This window comes from Podarcis muralis, chromosome 10, assembly GCF_964188315.1.
Source record: "Podarcis muralis chromosome 10, rPodMur119.hap1.1, whole genome shotgun sequence".
In the NCBI taxonomy this organism is placed as follows: Eukaryota; Metazoa; Chordata; class Lepidosauria; order Squamata; family Lacertidae; genus Podarcis; species Podarcis muralis.
This window is the reverse complement of record NC_135664.1, coordinates 44,218,417-44,235,602: the sequence shown is the minus strand read 5'-3', so window position 1 is coordinate 44,235,602 and position 17,186 is coordinate 44,218,417.

The window sequence follows — 17,186 nt, the reverse complement described above, 5'->3', positions numbered from 1 at the left end:
TAAAACCGGAGGAGGGGAACACTTTTTCAGGAGCATAGCTGGAGATTTCTCTGATGCTGTATTATATCATTAAGAAGGAACTGTATGGCAGTACGTCTGTGCCTATCAGAAGGGCAGCAAAATGGGGGCCACTCTCAGGCAGACGTTATAGGTAGAGGTTTCTGACTGCTAGGTATGCAGAAAAATATTAGTTCACAAATCTTTGGGAGTAAAGGGGGAAATGGCTGGTGGGAGCTGGACTCTACTAACACCTGGAGGATATCACATTGGCTACATCTGGTCTACAGTGTTCTGAAGAGGGTATTTTTGAGGAATTTGGGTCAGGTGGTGCATGCTGAACTGTCTGAATCCACTTGGGACCTGGGTCCCTAGGCTTGCTTGCTTCTTTTCTTGTGTTCTTGACCAGCCTTCCCAAACTTGGAGCGCTCAATGATGGGCAGCTGTCCAAGGGTGCCTGGTGCTGTTGCTGCACCTGCTGTCCCGCCCCCCAAAATGAGAGTGTGGAAATAGATCAGGGAATGGTCAACAGGAAATACATTTCCCACCCTGCCAGTTTCATAGCCATTATTTCTTTTTATAAAATGTTTTATTGTAAACTGTAATTAGGTTACAATAATAAACACCAACTTAAGCACAGTGGTTTTTCATGTTGCAAACTGCACACATTGTTAAACAGAAATCAGGCATACACACTGTCAAGCTAAATCAACAAGTCTCTCCAGAAAGACCCTTGTGAATCCAGTCCAGTACCTTTACACCCTCTCCACCTCAAATGTATGCCCAAAATAGAAACTACTACTCTACAAAATTATCCTCTCTCAGTAAAACCAGAGCTAGCCTAATTTGACGTGTTAATCTTTCTGACAAGGCTGACCACCAGTTACATGAAAACCAGTCCTGCAGAATGCTCCCTTCTATTATTTTCCAATGTCTTTCCACCTCCAGGTTTGCCACCACTGGGAGGTGTATTATTAAATCACCAGTTCCACAGTCTTGAAAGCAATCATGTAGGACTGCTGGTGTGTGTGTGTTGCAGGAGATCCTCATCCTCCACTTCACATCTAGTTTGAACCTGGGAGAATGATTGCTGTGAATCCCTTGCTAGTTGCTTAGTAACAATTTGACAGTGTTGCACACATCCTCATCTACTCTGGTCGTGTTTTCGAGATTTACTCAGGTGCAATGTGAGGGGGCTCTTTTGGCTCACATGAGAAATGGCTCCTCAGTTCCCCTACTACTAGGGTAAGAAACATCACCACCCTTGTGGGCTTTGGTTATGTGGACCAAATTCACACAGAAGGAACAATTCGAACCTAGAGCTTGGATCCAAAAACCCTCTGGCATGAGCTGAAACCATGTCTGCTCATGCCAGAGAATTGGGGGACCCTACAGATTGCATTTGGGGGAGGGAGCACAGGGAACTGCAGTTCATGGCAGAAATTAGAATGGAAGTGCCTGTCGGTTGTGCTGCAGGATCCTTGGATCCTCGCCATATCCTATAAAAGAGAAAGCCAATTTCTGAATTGGACCGGACAAGCCACTTTAGTGTAATAAATCATGGATGGTGCTGTAGACAACAACCTCTATGTATTGTAATTATACTACCCACGGTCCAGAAAGGTTTGTACAGCTTTCCTGCATATTCTAACGGTTGTGAACCGCACTGCAAACATGGAATTGTAACCATCTGCATTACAAAAACATGAAAAATCCAACAATGAATTGAAAGGTTTTGTGTTCGGTGGTTAAAAGGAGGGGATGTTCACTCCATTCTGAATGAGGCTTCATGGTTTATTTTCCATTCATCCATGTCTTTCTAACCAGTCTTTCTCTCTTCCACTAAATTATCTCTTCTGTTCTATTCTAATGCTTTGAGATAAATAGTGCTAGGACAGCAAAGAAAGAATGAGGCTCTGGATTCATGCCCTGGAGGAAGACAGCCTCTCTCTGCCCAGGTTTCTCTAGTTTGTTTGTACCTCGGCTAGGAAATAAATTTGTCTGAAATACTTTTCACCCTGCCTAAAGGGTTATCACGAGCATATAATAAACACATGCAACCTGAGCCAACGTAAACAGGGGAATGGCTTGGTCATGTCTGCCTCGTGAACTGACATATGCATAGATACATGGATGTGTTTTTGTTTGCAGCACCGTTCTGTCCCCACACGTAGTCTCTGACTCATAGTCCTACCACTTGCACACCCACATTCCTTACTCACACAAAGACCCACACTCAAACCACCATCCTATCCTGTTCACATCATTCTTGATCACTGCCATTTTAATGCTGCATCCTCCATTCTCCACATCACCTCTAATAGGTCCTTCTGTAAGTCGTTTTTGCCAGCTGTTCAGCAACTTAGCAAATGTAACATTCATCACCCTTTAGATCAGCCAGCAAGTACAGAGAGATGTTTCTGATGATATAGCAGTAGGGATGTGTGAAGCTGCCAATATTAGTTTCTCTCGGTTCGTTTTCCAGTCTTAAGGTCAGTTATTCGCACATCCACATCTGTTTGTATTTTTTTATTTAAAAAATGCTCATAAAAATCCATTGCCATTTCAGTGTGAATTTCTCCTAATATAATGCATTTTTGTATGCAATTTCCCCTAATATACACATTTTTGCAACATGGTTTCCCCTAATATAATGTATTTTTATATGTTTCCCCCCACTAATATCTGCATTTTTATGTAAACTTTACCCTAGTGCATTCCGTCTTCCATATACAGTACCTGACTGGAGAACTGGATTTGCAAAATATGTAGAAGACCCCTTACCTTCATTGGTCAGGTGGCATTGTGGGATGGTACCTTTCCCTCCGCCATGATCTGACAAGTCTCAGAGGGGTTTTCTGGCCAGTGCGAACCCAAAAATGGTCTTTCTGCTGGCCTGAGAAGTGGATTATAGCCTGCCCGCAAATTGGCCAATTGTGTGCAGGCTGCACAACCTAACTCCTCCCCAGAGGTGGATTGGACTGAGCCAGCTTCTTGGGCTTGTCAATCAGAAGGTCAGTGGTTTGAATCTGTGCAGTGCGGTTAGCTACCATCGTGGTGTCCCATTGCACCAGAAGCAGTTTAGTCATGCTGGCCACATGGCCTGGAAAGCAAGCTGTCTGTGGACAAAGGCTGGCTCCCTCAGCCTGAAGCGAGATGAGCGCTGCACCCCATAGTCGCCTTTGACTGGACTAAACTGTCCAGGGGCCCTTTTCCTTTACCTTTACTCTGGTCTGCTCCCCAGGTATATAAGTACAGCCAGGCTACACTTCCTCATACACTTCTTTGTTGGATCTCCATATGCCTTTTTTGTATACAGTAGTTCATTGGAGAACTGCATTACAAAATATAGAGAAGTGCAAAGTTTGAAGGATAGCTAAGATTTGGTTCATGTATTGTCTAGGAACTTGTGAGTTAGGTAGGTTGACCTTTAAATACATGCTGAATTCTCCCCGATCCCTACACAGCACTTTAGCCAATGGTATGGCAGGGAGTGTGTCTCAAGTTTCGTCCCTTTTTCACGTATCTGCGACATTGGGAGAAGGGGCTAATCAGCGAAACTATTATTTGAACAAGCTAACTACTTAGAATTACTGTCATAAAATCTATTTTTAAAACCCCCATAAATCTTCTATATCCAAAGGCTATATAGCTATCTTGCCAATTAAATGAGTTTTTAAAAACAAATTATCCTCTAAAATGGCAAATGGCCTCCACTTAAACAGAAGCACCACATACCCTAAAAATTTCCAGTTAAAGTCTAGCCTACGTACTGACAAATGCACATAGCTCCTGGCTTATGTACTACTCCTGTATCAACAACAACAAATAATTTATTGTACTAGCCATTGGCTGTGACAACTTTATAAATAAAGCTCCGATATAAAGTTTCCAATACTAAACAATGAAATCAAGATAAATCATTTGATAAAAGTTAAAATACAATATAAAAACTTTGATTTAAATTCCAATTTAAACCTAATTTAAACTTAAAACTCTCACATTTCTTCTACAATAGCTACCCTGGTTCTTTCCATTCAGAGTTTCATTGCAGCCTGCTAAAACATACAATGATGCTTCATGTACAGTATCTCAAATGGGGAAATGGATAATTTCTTGATCAGAACATGTGATTAAATGAGACAAAATTTTTCTCAAGAATGTTTGCCTTGGACCTTAATATAAAGGCCATTTCCATACATGCAATTGAAATGGATTGCATTCTCTACCCATTTCAAATTACAGATCCCAATCCACTGCGAGACAGGTATCTGTTTGTATCCAGCCTCCAACACAGCAGAAGGCATAATCTGTAGGTGCACTTCTAGAATAGCCCTACATAGGAAGGAAATGTCAGCTCTTCTAGATATTTAGCTCTTTGATGATTATTTTAAAGAGATGATACTGTTAGGGAAAGTTAGATTGTTGTGGCAACCTCATGCCTTCTTCAGCTTAGTTTTCGTATGATCCGTCCCTTAGTTGTTTTTTAACTAAGTGATCCCAAAACACTTTGGGCATCTGTGATAGAACGTGGATGATGATTTTCCATGTTACTTTGGAAAAAGTAAGCTTGTTTTACCAACCCTTCCCCTGACTTTTTATGCCTATGTTTATAAAACTTCAGTGGTGCCACCAATTTATTCTGTTCTGCATCCAGTAATGTAATGCACATTTTGTTTTCACCCCTTATTTCTCTCTGAGGCATATGGCAGCTAGGCAATCACTTTAGCTGGAAATATTTTTTGGGCAGGAGTTAACATCCATCCACCTTTTCTGAAAAAAAGAGAAAACTTCAATATCACTTTACTCATCAGCTTGGCTTTTGAAAAACTAAGAGTCCCTGTGTGCTTTCCAAGATAACTTCCCTGTAAAGAGAATAATGAAATATCTGATATACTGCTGGGGGAAAAGAATCAAACCTTTTGTTTGCTTTCCACATTGACACTATCAGCTGTTGCCCTGCCCTCAGTTGCAGAATTTGAATGCCCTGTGACCATTTAATACCTTCCCCTAAACAAACAATAAGTTTGCTAATTGCACAAAGATCTAAAAAACAGCCTGTGTGCTCAGCAACCCTGATGCGTTCATGTCTCTGCTCCTGGTTTTATTATTTCACGTTCACACCAATGCAAGAACACAGTTTGTGTGAAAGCCCATTCCTTCCCATGAATTACTACCTCTAACATTGATTTCAGTTGGACTCAGGGCATGATGTTTGGCTGGGATTGTCTAATCTGGGATCTTTAAGCACCAGTGAAACTCCACTGTCTCCTGCTGGTTCAAAACCTCTGAAGGGGTGATTTAAGGACTGCATTGTTAGTCCTATCAGTTTCAATAGAATAATGGCAGAGATCATTGATTTGCCTTCTCAAGATCAAGGGCTGTATATAATAGACTCAATTGTAACTAAATATATATGTGTGTGTATGCCCTTATTCAGGGTGAGCTAGTATGAGTAAATGGTGTTCACAAGTTCAGTCTGCAAATCATGAAGCATGTCCTCAACTTTATGTGTTGTAGAACAAAGGCATCCCATTTGAACGGTAGAACTCTGCCATCCTCCTCTCAGATATGCAATAATCCTCTGGAAAGATGGATGAATAGTTCTCTTTTCTTTCCCTTTGCTTAACTCCCACACACCCCTATGCTTGCAATGATGCAGGGATACACATAGATATGTTACTGAAAACTGGTCCATTGAATTTATTTGGATTTGTACCTGGTCCCTTACACTGCAATCTTGTACACATCTACTCCGAAGTAAGCTTCCCTAAGTTCAGTGGGACTTGCTCCTAGGTAAGAACTGCAGCCTTGGTATTTGTCCTTTTCTTCTTTCCTTGCTTTATCTATCGCTTCCATTCTTCTTTTACGAAATGGTCTCCTTGGGACAATGCTCACCCGTTGGGAGTCCAGGTGGTAACAATGATTTCAGATAGAAATAAAGAGGCAGGAGGATGTGAACCCAGGGCATTGGCCTTCAGCAAACAAGTCACAGACAACAAGTGATGGAGTATTTCTGGCATATCTGTCAACTGCTCCGGAAAAACCTGGTTTTTTACTGCGATAGTATGGTGGCCAATTTGGGTACTTTGCTCTCATGCAATTTTGGGCTGAGATTTTGCCCTGAGAAAAGCACTTTTTTCCAAGTCTGTGATTTTGTGCCATGCTCCAAAACACGTGTTTTTGGGTGCATTGCATTCCCCCCCCCCAAAGTGATTTTTCTGGGTCTCCAATCTCACGTGGGTCATGTGACTCCCATGGGATTTCAGACCCGGAAGATGATATCCCAGATTTGTTGGAGGGTATGCTTTATAGCCTTCCAGAAGTACAGGCAGATCTCATCATACACTAATTTCATTTATGCAATTGCAGCTTTACACCGACTGCAGAAAATAAAATGAACCAATTAAAAGGGGCGGGAGAGTGGGAACCTGCCCCTGTCCCTGGAAGGGGCCATTTGAGAGCTTGCGAGACCCTCACACAACCTTCCCACAGCCTGGGAGGCAAGGTGAGGGATGGGGGCTTCAAATGCTCCCCACCTTGTGTGGGAGGTGGGCCAAGAACTGCTTAGTGCTGGCTTCCAACAGGGAGAGGGGGATCATTCTGACTTTGCCTGGCTTATGTGCACAATAGCCAGGAATGTAACCCACAAATACCATGTGCATACCATGACAACTCAGGATTTCATACATGCAGTCGACTACTGAAGTGGCTGCATCTAGAGCTGGGCTAAAGCACACCAGCCACATTCATATCACAGGCTTAAAGCACTTTAAACTGCCATGGCTTCCCCCCAAAACAGCCTTTTCTGCTTTATTGTAGGCAGGGCTTGATGCACAGCTTGGAGTGACCTGAAGGTGCCATGTTTTATGGATAGCTGTGATCTTCTTATTTGGGCCCCTGTTGCATCTGCTCACGTGATTGCTCATCTCTGTTAACCACACATCAAAGCAGATTCCTGGACCGCAGTTGCTTTATTAAACAGGAAACATAATGGACTGGCTCTGAGGGTTATGCAGAGAACTCAAAGAAAGAGAAAAATTTTGTGCGCAGCGTGGTGTTGGATTTTTTTGCAAAAAGCAGAAGCAGTTCAGACCCTTAAAAACCACAGATTAAAAACCCCAGCTGCATTCTGGTATTACGGGGTTTCTAGAAAATGGGGGGGGGGGAGTACCTGGTTTTTCTGTTAACCCTGATAGAACTTCGAAAGAGTGATTCTTCGCCAATCTCTCACAAAAGGAAAGAAAAATACATACAGGAAAATCACACTTAATGCACTTAAAGTCAGAATTTTGCACTGCTGGCATTTCTTCACATATGCTAATTGGCCATTAAAGAAATAACTGGACCCTGTATTCACTGGCAGGGCTCAGCCCAAGTACATGAAATGCCGGAGAGCATCTAAACATACACAAAGGTCCTTTGCTCCTCAGTGAATAACCATAAGGAGTATGCAATAGAAAGGTCTCCGTAAACTGCATACAGAAGCTATTCCTTTTTTTTTTTTTTTTAATAATTTTTTATTGGTTTTCCATAAGACAAAACAAAAACATAAGCATAAACAAACAAAAACACGACTTCCCCGTACCACCCCTTTTCTGCATTCTTGTTTCAAGATTTTTCAGCAACCCTCTGATCATAACTTAAATATATTTCATATATTTAACTTCAGTTAGTTATTAATGCAACTGTAGTTCTTTATCTCTTATAACTCTGAGCCCCTAATTTTCCAAATTGCAACAGTTTTTAAGATAAACTTTAAATTTATTCCAATCTTCATCCACCGCCTCTTTCCCCCGGTCTCGAATTCTGCCAGTCATCTCTGCCAGTCCCATATAATCGATCACCTTCGTCTGCCATTCTTCCAACGTGGGTAAATCTTGCGTCTTCCAATACTTTGCTAGAAGAATTCTTGCTGCTGTAGTGGCGTACATAAAAAATGTCCTATCCTTCTTTGGCACCATTTGACCCACCATACCCAAGAGAAAGGCCTCTGGTTTTTTAACAAACGTTCTCTTCAGAACTTTTTTTATTTCATTATAGATCATTTCCCAGAAAGCCTTAATCTTCGGGCAGGTCCACCAAAGGTGATAGAAGGTTCCCTCCGTTTCACTGCACTTCCAACACTTGTTGTTGGGCAAGTGATAGATCTTTGCTAACTTAGCAGGAGTCATGTACCACCTGTAGATCATTTTCATAATGTTTTCTTTTAAGGCATTACATGCCGTAAATTTAACACCAGTGGTCCATAACTGCTCCCAGTCAGCAAGTTCAATGTCATGCCCAATATCCTGTGCCCATTTAATCATATTAGATTTCACCATTTCATCTTGAGTATTCCATTTCAACAGCAAGTTGTACATTCTTGACAAATTTTTAGTATTGGGTTCTAACAGTTCTGTTTCTAATTTTGACTTTTCCACTTGGAAGCCTTTCTTTCTGTCCTGCTTGAATACTTCATTTATCTGTCGATAATGTAACCAATCTCTCACCTTAAACTTCAGTTTCTCAAAACTCTGCAATTTTACATTTTCGCCATCTTGTTCTATGATTTCACAATATTTAGGCCAATTAGAACCCATATTCAATTTTTTCACCTCTTTTGCTTCCATTGGTGACAGCCACCTGGGGGTTCTACTTTCAAACAAGTCTTTATACTTAATCCAAACATTATACAGAGCTTTCCTCACGATATGGTTCTTAAAACCTTTATGCAATTTTACCTTGTCATACCATATATATGCATGCCAACCAAATCTGTTATCAAATCCTTCCAGATCCAAAATGTCTGTATTCTTGAGGAGCAGCCAATCTTTCAACCAGCAAAACGCTGCTGATTCGTAGTAGAGTCTTAAGTCCGGCAGGGCAAAACCCCCTCTATCTTTCGCATCTGTTAATGTCTTAAATTTTATTCTTGGCTTTTTGCCCTGCCAAACAAATTTCGATATGTCTTTCTGCCACCTCTTGAAACAGTCCATCTTGTCTATTATTTGTAATGTCTGAAACAGAAATAACATTCTAGGCAATACATTCATTTTGATAACAGCAATTCTGCCTAACAAGGAAAGTTTCAGCCTTGACCATATGTCTAAATCTTTCTTAACTTCTGTCCAACATTTATCATAATTGTCTTTAAAAAGATTCACATTTTTCGATGTCAAATTCACCCCCAGGTACTTCACTTTTTTTGCTATCTCCAAACCTGTTTCATTCTGGAATGTCTCTTTTTCTTCATTTGTTAAGTTTTTTTCCAAGACTTTAGTTTTTTGTTTGTTCAACTTAAATCCTGCAACTTGACCAAATATCTCGATCAGTTCTAAAACTCTTTTTGTGCTAGTGATTGGCTGTTGCAAAGTCAAAACTAGGTCATCTGCAAATGCCCTTAATTTATACTCTCTCACTCCGACCTGAATTCCTTTAACCAACTGGTCCTTTCTAATCATGTTTAGCAAAACCTCCAGAACCAGTATAAAAAGTAGGGGAGAAATAGGGCATCCCTGTCGTGTTCCTTTCTCTATAGCTATCTCTTCCGTTACCACATTATTTACAATTAGCTTTGCCTTCTGCTCAGAATAAATTGCACCTATACCGTTTTCAAAACCTTGGCCTACCCCCATCCCTTGGAGATTCTTTTTCATAAAACTCCAACTAATATTGTCAAAGGCTTTCTCCGCGTCCACAAAAATCAAAACCGCTTTTCAGAAAAGCATACAGAAGCTATTCCAGACAGCTGCAGTTGCTTTTCCAAATGTAATCAGGAATCGCCTAATAATCGCACAAACCTTTGCAAACCTCAGTCAGAAAGAAGCAGAGAGAAATGCTGAACTGACGTTGATGAGTCACTGCTCAATGCCAAGTCTTGATTAGGAGTGAAAAGGATACAACTGGCAACGCTGTTTGCAAAACAAAGCAGGAGGATTCTTGCAGAGTCCTGTGGCATTTGCAATTTGCACTGAAAGCTCCCTCGGCTCTCTGCAATGTGTGGGATTTTGAAAGGCTGTGACGGTTGACACTGATGACCAGTGGGATTATGCATCCCTGGGGGTTGTTGGCCTTGGCCATTCATTGTTGGTGCAAAAGTGATATTTTGTGTGTGTGGTGTCCTTTACCAATCCCCCCCCCCATCGCCAAAGTGCTCACTTGTGCACTTGTATACTGGCAGGTCAGTGGACACAGAGGCACAGCTGGGATGTGAATTTTTAAAAATGAGGTTTTATACATATTTTAATGTACACATCTCCTAATGTATGCATTTATGTCTAATGTTTGGGGCACATTTCTGAAATGGGCATTTTTAAATAATACATTTTAAAAAATATTTTATTTTCACCAAAGATGCACTTTTGTGCACACAGTTCTCATATATATACATATTAGACACATTTTGCTATTGTTGGAATACTGCTTCCAAAAAGCTCAAATTTTAAAGCTTTTTTCCCCGTTTACACATTGGTTCAGGAAGTGCAAAATACAAGGGACTCCCCCTTTATGTGGGAGTTTTATTCTGGGGCCCCGTGTGCATATGCAAAATCACAAAAATGGGGTACACCCTGGGGAACGCTCCTCAACCAAGCTGGAGAGACGGCGGGGCTTGGTTAACCAGGTGGTCTCCATTGCTGTGTACCACTTCTGGGTACCCGGCACCACATATGTGCATGGTCACGCACAGATAGAATGAGCATAAATGGGGAGTTGCCTATAGTAATGCTCAAATTACCAAAAGGTGAACAAAATGAATTTTTCTTCCATCCCTAGGGTGAGAAATCCCATTCTGCCCTAGGAAGGCTATAGTTCCATGCCTTACAACTTGATATGCAATCCACATTCTCTTCTGGTGCTGTGCCATGACTGAAGAAGTTACAGAAACCCACCCTGGCATTTCATAGCAACTCTCTGATATGGCTGGCTGGTAACAGACAAGGCCACAGAAGCCAGTAGTCTGATATTCTCCATTAATTGAACAGGAGAGTATTCGCTTCGGTCATCTTTTTTGTAGGTGTCATGCTACATCATCACTGGTGGCACTAATGATTCCCGAGTAAGCCCTGATCTTCTCACCTCATGCTCCCGATTCCGTTTGAATTTTCTCCTTGCGGAGCTGATGTCTCAGCAGCGTAGTGGCTAAGCTAGCGGCACACACCTCTGGCAAAAAGGTGGCACAACTGTAGCTTCTTATTTCACAGGTGTAGCAGGACTTGGTAGGGATCCAATTCCACTCCAAGACTAGGCAAACTCTGGGGCAGGATCACCACGCTACTTAATATTTATGAATATATTACCTTCCTTGACTTTTTAAGGCTGAGTCAACTGCTTCTCTGTATAGCTTTTAATCACCATCAAATCCTGAACTGAAAGTGTATCATTTACAGATCACCAGCACACAACGAAGTCCTCCTGTTTCATTAATTCTCCCTGGTAATAGTAAAAGTGGCTTCTTCCTTTGCTATAGTTTATTGTCGTGCTTTCACCGCTCCCCTGAGCTGCGATGTTATGAGCTTTCATGTGCATGAAATTCCTCACACACTTCCTTGCCAGATGGGATGTATGCAACCATTCCTCAGAATGAAGTGGGACGGAGGGTTCTTTGGCATGATTTGCCTGGGTACAAGAACAGGAACCGCCCTCCTGCCCATAGAATAGAACAGATGGGAATCACCGTCTGCTCAAGTCTGGACTGCATGTTCCATCAGGGAAAGACAACACACATTTCTTCCTTTTTGGATGGGATTCTCCCTCCCTCCCTCCTTTCTTTGAGAAATACTTATTCGCTCTACCTCTCCCTTCTCTCCTCCCATACCATTTGTTACAGGATTAATGGCATCGTGTCAGAATCTCTCAACACTTCTGCTGTGCGCATTTGCCATTATTAGCTGAGCTGGCCAAGGCAACACCAGGGCAACATCTGTCTACTGTCACATAAAAGGCCATGGGGTGGCGGGAGGTGGGGGTGGCACAGAAGTCTTAAAGACGGTAATTAGTTATTAAGCTTTATTAGACCTCCAACTATACTCTTCTGGAAGCCCTCCAAAGGCCTTCAAGCTGCGAATTTCTCCACATTTGGAGATGGCTTTCCCTCAGAATTACAGGGGTTTGGGAGCGACGAACGATGCAATGATAGCAAATTGTTTAGAGGTTCTCTCTCCTCTTCTAGTCCTGTGGAGGAGCCCAGGGGACAAGGAGAGCTCTGAGCAAGCATTTTGCTCTGACAACGCAGGCTTTTTGAGCCTTGGCTTCCAGTCCACCCTTCCTATGTGCTGCTGTGTTTACGAGATCCTCTTGAAGGGACAGGCTCTTCTCCACTCCATGGCCTCCTCCAGGCCATGGCCACCTGCCTGGTGCACTCGCTGCACCGTTGGACTGGTGTGGGAGTCACTTGGCTTCTCAGGCCTGGGAGAAGGCACCCATGAAGGTCCTGGCTGTGGATCAACAAGCCCTGGTGCTGTGCAGTCTGCTTTGACTGACTCCTCCTTATAGAGATAGACCTGTCCATTTTGGTTCTCTAAGTTTCTCCTTTTCTGATTTTAAAGTGAGTTCTCTACATTTCTACAGCAATTTGTGGTTCTTTTTCCCTTTGAAAAATCATCTCGAGACTTTGTCAGCATTTTAGTGTGAATTTTTCCTAAGAGCCACGGTTTTTTGTACAGGCAACTCCGCATTTATGCACATTCAAGGCATGTATGGCCATATACACACATATCACCATGAATACAGAAGTGGCAGGAAAAGGGGCAAAAATGGTCCTAAAAGAGTGTGGAAATGGCAGAAGGTTGTGAAAACTGTCTAGCAATCCCATGAGCCTTCGCAAGTGCAATCCCAGGATCCTTTGCACCAACCTTTGAGGCCTGTGGAGAGTTGGAGTTTGAGAAAGGAGGTTTGCAGAGAACGATTGCAGTGGAGCTGGGTGTTTTTTTTAAAAAAGGGTTTCCAGCGATTTAGAGGGTTTTTGCAGGTTTTTTCAATGGTGTTCCCAATATATGTGATTTCACTTAAACATGTAGTGCCTTGGAATGAAACCCCTCTGTAAATGGGCAGTTGCCTTATGTAGTTTTGGCAAATATGCACTGTAACGAAACATCAGAAATGGCATCATGCCTCCTCGCTGATCCATTGACAGCCTACCCAGAGGTAAACAAGAGTAGGCGTGAGCTTAAGGAGCAGGGGAACCAACAGTGGAAGGCTATACTTTCCTTCCATCTGAGTTTGCATGGACAGCTGGAGAGGAGGGGAGATTAGGGGGAGAGAGGGATACCACTTCTCTGCCAGCAGCAGAGGTGGCAGGGCACCCATGGGAGCCCTGCCTGAGGTGGCAGCCTCACTCCACCCAATGGTTGTGCTGGCCTCAAGTTATGTGTGGCTGCTTGTGCGACATGCTCCCTCAAAAACTACAAGTCTCAGACCTCTGGCATTTCCCGTGTTCAGTACAAAGGAACCAACAAAGTGTGGCAGCAGATTACAGCAGAAGGAAGGGACAAGCACCCTAATAATCAGGGATATGTACCCTATTCCCATGCTGCTCTCCACATGTTTTCACCCCTATGCATAGAGGAGGAAGCCAAACCACACCTTCAGGCCCTGATGTTACACACCCCACCAGTCCCTCCCTGAAGTATCTTCACATTTGTGTGATACCTGTAAAGTTGAATGCATATGTGGCACACAGCTGTATGCACTTAGACTCCCTTTCATGGGCGTTATGCCAAAGGAGCACAGATGTTGGGAACAAGCATTGACGAACTGAATAATTGTGAGAGGCTTTTAAGAGAACAGAGCTATTTGAATCCCAGAGAAAACGAGAGCCTGAGCTGCTGATGGGCTTTGCAGGTCCCAGTAAACCATCAAGGTCTCTCGTCTTCAGAGTGCATAAGAGAACTGGCACTAGCTCCCAGGGATAGGGAACAATTGCCTAAAGGATGTTTGTCACTCATCTATAGTTAATATACATACATGCCATACTGCCATGTCTGGCTATAAATACACACCAGGCATTTAGCAATGTCAGGAATTTAAACAAAGAGACAGAAAGATGCTGCTGGACACCCATAAATCCTCCAGACAGAGGTAGGGGCTGGTTGACAAATTTGTACCAGGCTTGGATAAACTATGCTTGGGCACTGCAAGTAGAAATGCAGTAAGACTTAATAAAAAAATATACAAATAAATAAATAAAATAAAAAGTAAGCACCTTTTAAAAAGAATGCAAAGCGCTTCATTCAGTAAAAAGAGGGATGGGGAACCTGTGGATGTTGGTGGGTAGCTTTCATCATCCCTGACTATTGGCCATGCTGACCAGATCTGATGGGAGCTGCATTCCAATGACTTCTGAAGGGCCACTCCTGGGCACTTGGGACTTCCTGGCTCACAATCTTAGCCACAATATTGTGCAGGCTCAGTTCCCATAATGCACCCTTCCCCAACTTGGTGCCCACCAGGTGTTTTGAACTTCAACTCCCATCATGACCCAGCAAGCATGGCCAATGGTCAAGGGATAATATAATCCAAATTTCCCATTTGCTCAATTTGCTGTTGTAAGCAATGGCCCTGTAGATTTGGAGTCCGGAGTACTTTTACTCCAAGGTACCTTTCTGGAGTCACTCCTGGTTGTCAAGGGTTCTGTTGAGGGTCTTCAATAGATCTGTATTTCCGTCAAGAATCACACCAAGAAAAGGAACTCTCTTGCTGTAATTGGTGGACTAAACCCACACAGTCATGAAAAAAACACTGGGTAGAAAAGGTTCTGCACAGTAGCTAAGCAACCCTCCCGCAGCTCTGGAAACTTCACAATAGGAAGTGAGGCCATATGTAGTAGTTCCTAAGAGGCAGTTGCTAGGGAACCTTGATGGTTGCTTAGCTAGTATTCCAACTAGGTCTGTGTTGTTATTTTTGTTAATTGAGCCCCTTCCCAATTGTTGATTTCAGGTTCGGATTATTGCAACAAACCCGCTAATGTTTCTAAATTCCACAGTGTATCCTAATTTCTAAGTTTCCTAGAATTTTAGAATGATCCTTTGGTGGGAAGGAACAAGTGATGAAGAGCTGGACAGTCAACAACAAGGAAAGGAAAGAGAAGGGGGGAAATATCTGTAGAATTGTTGTTGTTGTTGTTGTTGTTGTTGTTGTTGTTGTTGTTATCATTCCACCCTTCATCTGAGGGCCATTTTCACTATAAAAATACTGAACATAAAAACAAATGAAACAATAACCCCCACCCCTACAGTTTTAAAGGCCATAGATGGTTTAATTAGCCAAAGACCTGGAAGAAGAGTTTTTGCCTAGCACCTAAAGATACCTAACAGAGGCACCAGGCACGCCTCCCTGGGGAGAGCATTTTGCAGGCGGGGAGCCATCACAGAAAAGGCCCGTTCTCACGTTGCCATCCTCCGAGTCCAAACTGCTCATGCAGGGGACACACAAAGAAAGGCCTGAGATGATTAGTGCAGGATCCAGGTTGGTTCATAAGGGGAGAGGCGATCCTTGAGGTATTGCAGTCCTGTGCCCTGTTCTCCATCAATGTCATTTCTTACTTTGGCAAATCCAACATGATGGTAGGCTATGGGTGGCCATAATCTAACTAGGTGGAGGTGTAACTGGGGCCTTCAGTTCCCTGGCATTTCTTTATTAAAGTTATAGAAACTTAGATACATTTCAGCACTTGCTGTCGAAAAAACCCAACAAGGTGTCTTTATTTATTATTTGATTTTTATTTTATCATCAGGTTCATATAACCCAAGAGGCCATCGCCTCAGTAGGTCACAACCTAGTTGGCCATGGAACTGGAAAGTGAACATTAAACAACAGCCTTACTGTGTGTGCCCAGTTGGTGAGTGGGGAGAGACTCTGCTGTCCGTCAGGCAATGGCCTTTTCCACCTGCTTTGCCCATCCTCCAGCCCTAGGAGCCTGCGTGTGAAATAGGGCATTCACACATACAACTGGCAGCCTACACCTGTTTTCCATGCAGCCTCTGAGAGGCCACAGGTTCTCCACCCCTCTTGCCTATTCTGGCTTGTGCATTGAGATGTAACTGTTGTTTCATAGGTTCATAGAATTGTAGAGTTGGAATGGATCCCGAAGGATATCTAGTCCAGCCCCATGCAATCTAGGAATCCTGCTCACAGCCATCCCATTTGTTGTTATCAGACAAGCCCCATCAAGGCATCCTTTGCATGGAGCAGGTCCCACGTCATAACCCCCCCCCAGGATATCAGGCAGGGTTTGAGAGCTACTGCCAGCCAGGGTAGACTATGTTAGATCGACCATCAGACCTGCTATAAGACAGCTTTCTATGTTTATAAGTCTATCTCCCACATTTATGCGAAAGCAACCTTCTGCCCATTCTAGAAATAAGGCAGACCAACGTACTACCCCACCAGCCAACACAGATCTGTCAAAGCCACTGATCCGCTCTTCCGACCCTTGCGCGAGTTCCTCCTCTCCTGATTTATTCCTGAGCTGCCTGATTGACACTGTTCCTGCCATCCCTCCTGGAGGATTGTTGACATGCCTGGTGCCACTTGTCAGTCTTCCCAAAGCTGCACATATCAATCTGCGTTTCCCTAGATGGCTCTGACCCTCTGCTCACCTGAGAGCCAGGATATAAATAACTGCGCGCGGAAATGAAAGTGCTGATTGGGATTTAAATAGCATTTCCATAAAATCTGCCTTGAGTACTAATTAATTAAGCTATGATCAGTGTGCCTTGATGGCGCTTGTCTGATAACAGAACAAACTGGCTGGGTGGGGGAGTCTTAGGAGCACCTCTTAAGGCCTTCCTGTGGATGCTGCTGCCAGAGATCCAGGATAATGAGGTTGTGTGTTTCCAATTGTTAAGCTGCAGGCAAGATTTGTTCCCATTAACCTGATAGTGCCTACAATTTGAGGTGTTTAACAAATGCGTCTTCTTCTTCTTCTTCTTCTTCTTCTTCTTCTTCTTCTTCTTCTTCTTCAATGAGGCCTCATTGGGAAGCGAGATCTTGGCTACAGCAAAGGGTCAAATGAGAATCAGCAGGTGGAACGTTGCCAAGCCCATGGTGCGAGACTGAAGATCACCAGTGGTGCAGGAGACCTGGGACTATACGTGAAAAATGAGTTGAAACACTCAGATCTTGGTGTGGATTCTCCATGTGACCTTGACCTAGTTGCTCTCATACGACTAAACATCAGGAATAACTTTCTGACAGCAAGAGCTATTCAG